Here is a 7,059-nt window from a genome sequence, read left to right on the forward strand (position 1 = left end):
TGGACATTAAGATGGAGCATATGTGTAGATTTGTCAAAGTATACATTTGTCACTACAATTTATTCCAAGGTTGTATAGACACAAATGGATTACCATATTTTCTTATTAGAAGTATATTCAGCACAAATTGATGATTAAGATCGCATTTCCAAAGCCGCGTTGATGTGATTTGCGACCCAACTCAGTAGTAGTAGATTTTTACTCTCAAGACCCGTACCACATTAGTCAAGACGAGACGCGTACTGATCAAGAAGAGAAGAAGCAAACGCTAATTGCAATTAGGCGAAATCGCCAAAGGTACCAGTGAGTGCCAATTGCCAAAGGTAGAAGGGGGCGTGGGGCCCACCGGCACCCCTCCCCACCACCACTTGGCCTGGCTGCATGGGTTGCCTACCCCCAAGTTGGTCCTGGATGCAATGTATCCGCCCGAATTCCTCTTCCTCCTCCTCCGGCCATCCGAGATTTGAAGCCGCGCTCCAGCTCCAAACCCCACTCATAAAATTGACCGCCCGTCGTCCTCCCTGTCCCGTCATCATGCCCTCACCGTTTCCATCCCCATCCATCCCCCCCGGCAACAGCAGCAGCAGCAGGAGCGGGCAGCGTCGCCAGAAAGCGTGCGGGAGTCGGCGTCGCGGAGGGAGATATCTACTTCTCCATCGCCGGATCCCCCTCTGCTGCCTACTCCGCGTCCCGTGGTTCCAGTCCCGGCTGCCGATTGGTCCTGGTGAGAGGGGTGGAGGGTTCGTGGCTTGAAGTCTCTTGGAGTTGTAGGCTGTGCTGTTGAGATCTTTCTTGGTTGGGGGAAGAAGAGGAGCGCGTGTTCTTGAAAGGAGCACAGAGGCTTCCAGGCGGATGAACAGTACTGACGGAGGGGAGCAATGCCAAGTTCAGGATTGAAGGTACCTATTCTTCCTGTGTGGTTTTGAATAAATTAGATATGCTTAGGTGATTCGTGGTCTTTCTTTTGATTGAATTCGTCAGATTGTTCGAAGTAACTAGTACTTGTTTAAAGCAGTTTCTTTGCTGAAATTTGTGGAGAAAAGTATGAACTTGGCTAGAAATATTTTTTTTAGATTCTGGGGCTGTTAGTTCCATCTCTAAAAAATGGTAACAGGTTCGTAAGAAACATGATTTGCTAATCCTGTAATACTTGGTATTCGTTTTTTTTGAAAAGTAATACTTGGTATTCTCACTTCAGGTGAAATTCTTCCTAAGCCGGTGACAGGCAATTCAGTCACAAAGAAACAGATCTGATTGTACAACATTCAGAAATCACAAATCCCCACCCTTGTCAGTTCTTGGAAACTCGCTGTCATCGATCTGACTAAAACACTGAACAACAAATGGCAAGCCGATCTGGTGCCATGGATGGAGTGGGCACTAGCAGGCAGAGGAGGAACCCAGTGTTGGTCAGGCCAAACGCCGCGAAGCGCCACCTGCAGCAGCGGCAGCAGGAGGCTGATCTGAATGACAGGAAGGTCATTGCGTCGACTTACTTCAGCATCGGAGCGTTCCTCGTGCTCGCCTGCCTCACCGTATCATTGCTGATACTGCCGTTGGTACTGCCTCCATTGCCGCCACCTCCATCGCTGCTGCTATGGCTGCCAGTCTGCCTGCTCATCCTACTGATTGTGCTGGCCTTCATGCCAACCGATGTGAGGAGCATGGCCTCCTCTTACTTGTAAATAGGTCTACTGCCCTCGAGGCAATTTTTTTTTGGTATTTCGACTAAGACGATTCCAATGTGAAGCATCTTTTCAGGAGTAGATTCTGAGTGAAGAAGTTTGGCAGCTATACATGTAATTAAACAGATATTGGAAATTAGATGCAATTGTGCTAACAAGGTTATGCAGGTTTTCTATCATGGCACCAGTCTTTTCAAGAGATTGACAAGTAGCAGCATCTGAAAAAGCATCCATTTGAGAAGAAAACAAGCATCCATTTCAGAAGTGTTTATAATGAATAATGGAGCTATCATACTGAAGATGCATCCATTTCAAACACTGAAGATGCAGTGCTTGATATGAGCATTATTCATACTGAATAATGGAACTATTCGTACTGAAGATGCATCCATTTCAAACACTTTAGAACTGATATGAGCTCTTCACAAGTAGGCATCATTCTTCATTTGCCAACACAGTTCATGCCGAACATCTGAATACCGTATCTTTAGTATCATTCAATATTAAAACATTGAAACAGGCTTACATTGTTAAATTATATCTTACATTTATGCAAAAAATTTCTAAAGAATGGAGATTAGGCAATCGAATCTTTCACCCTTTGTCTGCTAAGAACTGTAAAATTGCTCCACTTCCAGTATCTTTCACTGCGATATGACAAGCAAGTAGCCTAACAACCGCAGAAAAATAGCAGTAACTTGCAAGTTGAGTTAAAACATGCGAAATATTGAATTACAACTGCATGGTTAATTAAAGAAAAACCGGCGAAATATGCTGACAACGGCCGGAACCAGGCAACCAGCGAGCGACTCGACACTATCGACGAGTCGATGTAAATGGGCTGCTGCGGCCTGCTGGGTTAGCAGGCCGTGCTGGGTCATCTTTTCTTTTAATTTCAACTGGGCCTGTGCCAGCTCCGCCTAGATGATGATCAAGATCATCTATGATGAGCCCTGCCGCCGGGCATGCTGTCAAAAATAGATACTCCAATATATGTTATCACTTATCATCGTAGATTTGTATAGATTTCAATTGCTATTTATATCAAAGATAGTATTTTAGATGGAACTTGGACTTTTGACTATGCAGTCCCTGGACATTGGGCATTTGACTCAAAACTAAGCCTCATTTGCCCCCAAAACAGCCATAGTTCAGATGTTGCGGCGTCTGCTGCATATTCGTGTCTGCCCACCTTAGAGCATGTTTGTTTGATTTTTGGAGCAGTTTCTCATCATTAAAATGTCAGAAGCTTAAAAAATATAGAATTTCTCATGCATTTTTTGGAAAATCAGAAACCTAGAAAAATATGAGTTTATAAGCTTTTTGTGGCGTTTACTACTAGAGAAACGAGCATTTGCCCAACCCGTCAGTACCGGTTAAATTTGGATTCGGTAATGATGCTAATATTAGTACCGGGTCTAAATTTTGTAGCCCCTAGAGGCCTTTTAGTATCGGGACATAACATCACGCCACGCCCAGTACTAAAAGGTACCTTTTAGTATTAGTTGGTGCTATGACCTCGTACTAGCAATGAGTGGTAAGAGGTACCTTTTAGTATTGGATCATAACACCACCTGGTATTAAAATGTACCTCCTCGGGTAACTTTAAAAGGAAAGTATCTCTAACCGAATCACATGTGGTGTGTAGGTGAGATGGTAAGAAAAGCTCGCGCAAGGTTAGAGGTCCCACGTTTGAATCCACACACCGTGCATGCGTATATTTCATGTGAAAATCGCTTAACTTGTAACTAAAATACCGATACTAAAATATTTTTTAAGTTTTTTGCAAAACCATATAATATCGGTTGGTGTTACCAACCGGTTCTAGTAGGTCCCCTTTAGTACCAGGTAGATGACCCGGTTACTAAGGGGCCTCCTTTAGTACTAAGGGGCCACTTCTAGGCCTGGTAATAAAACTCACTTCTCCGGTAGTGTTTTTGAGCTCTTCTAAGAACTATTGTTGGTTTTTTAAACCAAAAGTCAGACGTAGTTTTTCAGACTAACTTCAATAGTCATAGCTCAAACAAGTAGTTTTTTTAAAGGGCCTCCATTTTTTATTTCACCCCGCACCTAAAATGTCTAGATCGACCCTGCCCATCATGGTCATTATATGAAAAAAACGATCTTCGTATGGTAGGAAGACCGGTTTTGATGGTGAGCCTGTAAAATATTAATTGCAGGTTCGGTTTCTCCAAGACATGCGGTCAGACTTGGATTCTCTGAATTTTTATTGTGCCAGTCTCAATATATAGTTTTATGGTTACCAAGGCTGAGAACTTGGTACCTGTACCTTCTAAGTTTCATGGTAATGAAACTCCTCTCACATATGATAAAACTTCCTCTCCTCTCTCCTCATAATGACCATGCTAGGTCAGCAAAATTGCTGATGTGGTATGTTATTTAATGATCATGAAATTGTTGATGAAACCTCCACTGAGACCAGCCTTATATGATCCTTAAGGCCAATCTCAATAGAGGATTAATGGGAGTTTCAATAGCATTAAATTTTATACCACATCAGCAATTTTGCTAACTTAGCAGGATGATTATGAGGAGAGAAGAGGTAGAGTTTCACCAGATGAGAGAGGAGTGTCATCCCTATGAAACCTATCAGACTCAGTTACCAAGTCATCAGTCTTGGTAACAATGCAATGAAACTATGCACTGAGACTAGCCTAACTACATGATGGTATGCATCCAATTGTCGGCTACTCGACTGATGAAGGTAAATGACACATTACATCATTATTGCTAATAACACATAGTCAAGTACTCCCTCCGTCCAAAATATTCATTTTAGTTTTTTTAAATAGATAGCTTTTGTTATGTATCTGTAGATGCATATCAAAAGGACTCATTTAGCTCGGCTATCTCCTTTTGAGGGCCAAGAAGACTACTCGGTGAGGAAGGGATTTTTTAGTACTATATGGGAAAAAGTAGTGTATCGATTGCAATTATGTTCCTTCAATCAAGGAAAGTAGTGTTGGTGACGCAAAATCCGGCCAACACATGAAAACACTAGAGCGTGCGGTTCGTGAACGGACCGAATCGTCGTGAGACTGCGCAAATCAGTCAGATTGGTTTCCTAGGGTTTGGCCCGAGTCTATCCTTCGAGGGGGAACTACCAAGCTTATGTGATGGAGGACGGCTAGGTTTATGAGCAACCCAGCACACTTACATGGTGAACAACGACTAGCTTATGAGAAAACTAGCTAAGGCCGTCAAAGCCTCGCCCGGGAGGGACCCGTCAAGGCGTGGACGTCGCCGACGTGCCCCAAGGTTGACCAGGAAGCCTAGAACACCATTTATGGTCATGGAGATCTGTAGATTTATAGCAAGGACCGTTGGAGAAGGAGTTTAGGGTTTATGAGATAAAAAGTAAATGCATAGTTGTTTGATTCGATTCAGTTGCCCTCGATTGATCGTGGCCCTTCATAAATATAGGGTGGGGACGTTTTGCCCCAGTAGGAGTTGAAGCTTATACAAATCATGTGTCAAAATACAACTCCTAACTCGGATTAGGCTGACCAAACCAATTTGACCAGTATCCACAGGTGTGGAACTTGCCAGAGCCATAACTCTCTCATCCGGACTCCAATTTGGACATTCCACATATGCATTTTGATCATCTCGACGAGATATACACAATTGTGAAGTCCAATTAGAGACTTGATAATGTTTACAAAACTGGTCTGACCAGTTGGTTGACCAGTTTGTGCAGATTAGCTAGCAAACTCCTATGATGCCAATTTTGGTCGTTAACACATGCCCCTCCTTTCTTGGTTAAGTTTGCGTACCAAGAAACATTAATCAGAACCAAAATTACACAAGAACAATGTTTAGCATAAGTATGACGACCATATCTTGCCTTTAAGGACGACGATAGAATATACCAGCCATGTCATTTGGTTCTGTTCAATATGAAAATTTCAGTATGTTGTTGCTACTTGTGTCAGAGATAAGTCTGAGTACACAACACCTCGGCTGTAGATATTTGAAATACTAATTCAAAATCATTCTCACACTTGTAAGCTATTGTGGATGCATAAAGCGATCAAATTGCTATAACGTCAATTGGTCTTTGCAAATACCTCTCAAATTGGGAATGAAGAAAGATAGAATGCTAAATATTGCATCCACAAGTTGTTTCAATCACAAATAAAGTAAGGTGAGTAATCATCTCAAAAGATGAATATGACATATTTACCTCGCAATTGATGATGACCAGATTTCTCTTGAAATTCCAATGCTAGCATGTGAATCCCCTCTCTTTTTTTTTCTTTTCGCCCTATCTTTTAATGCATCTTAAACTATGCTGATAACCAACAACATGCTTTCTAACCACTAACCTTGGCTTCACCAAGTTCAGAAGCTTCAATAACCGAAGTAGCAGCCATACCAGTCAAACCAAACTTAACTATGGTCAGACCAGTTTGTTCAGGATGTGGACCAGATTCATGACGATGCAGAATAAAGTTGAAATGATCTTCTAGGCATCTATCAAAATAAACATCTAATCACTCATTTAAACATGCGTACTTGCTGAACCTCCAATAACGAGTCATCATCTCATCATATGTCCATGCATGCTTTACAACCATGGATCACAAAATCTCCAGCCTGAATAGAAGAACTTCATATTCGACTTGATCATTGATGCTAAAAACTCCAACCGGCTAAAGACCTCAAAACAACAACACTCAGTGAAATAAAAACAGCACCAATGTCTTGAAAACCCTTTGCGCCCCCCCCCCCCAAGCATTGTGTTGACACTCGTTATTAACACACTTTTAGTGCTATCTAACTAGTGTTTTCATACTTAATTTTATACTAACCCGCCACTTGGCACCTGAAATAATCCCATTATTATATATGTGTTGTAGTTTGGAGTATATTGCGTTATGACAATCATAATCAAGGGGTTTTGCATAAAGATCTTAATGGATATTTGGACATGGGTCGTTGAGGGAAGCCAGCATGAGGGAGGAGAGGACCCTGGCCCATTCTAGGGCTTGGTTGACATCCGTTTCTTCAGTGTGAAGTCTACGATGATCTCTAGGGTTTTTTCACTAGTATTGATCCAGAGCCGCCGCCTATGGGAGACTATAAATACCCCCTCATGGACTTCAAGGAATGAGGGGGAGACAGAGAAGGAAACACCACGAAAACACCATCCACCGCCACCACAAGGAGGAAAAACGGAGAGAAGATTGGATCTACCAGAAGCCACGCGAAGCGGAGCACCAGAGGAGGCGAAAACCTCCCAAGCCGATCGGCTTGGAGGTGCCCAGGCCGATCAGCCTAGGGCTTTCCTACCCCCATTCATCGTGTCTTCAGTCCAGTTGATCTACATGGCATATTTTACCCAAAATTG

At 42.6% G+C, this 7,059-nt stretch overlaps 1 long non-coding RNA gene across 1 annotated transcript; it reads left to right on the forward strand.

Moving 5' to 3' along the window:
- Window positions 1-201: 201 nt before the first annotated feature.
- LOC117834738 (uncharacterized) lies at window positions 202-1,252 on the forward strand. The gene is made up of 2 exons (XR_004635755.2): window positions 202-899; window positions 1,199-1,252. It is a non-coding gene; the product is annotated as an uncharacterized lncRNA (long non-coding RNA).
- The last annotated feature ends 5,807 nt before the right edge of the window (window positions 1,253-7,059 follow it).

Source organism: Setaria viridis, chromosome 8 (assembly GCF_005286985.2).
Source record: "Setaria viridis chromosome 8, Setaria_viridis_v4.0, whole genome shotgun sequence".
In the NCBI taxonomy this organism is placed as follows: domain Eukaryota; kingdom Viridiplantae; phylum Streptophyta; class Magnoliopsida; order Poales; family Poaceae; genus Setaria; species Setaria viridis.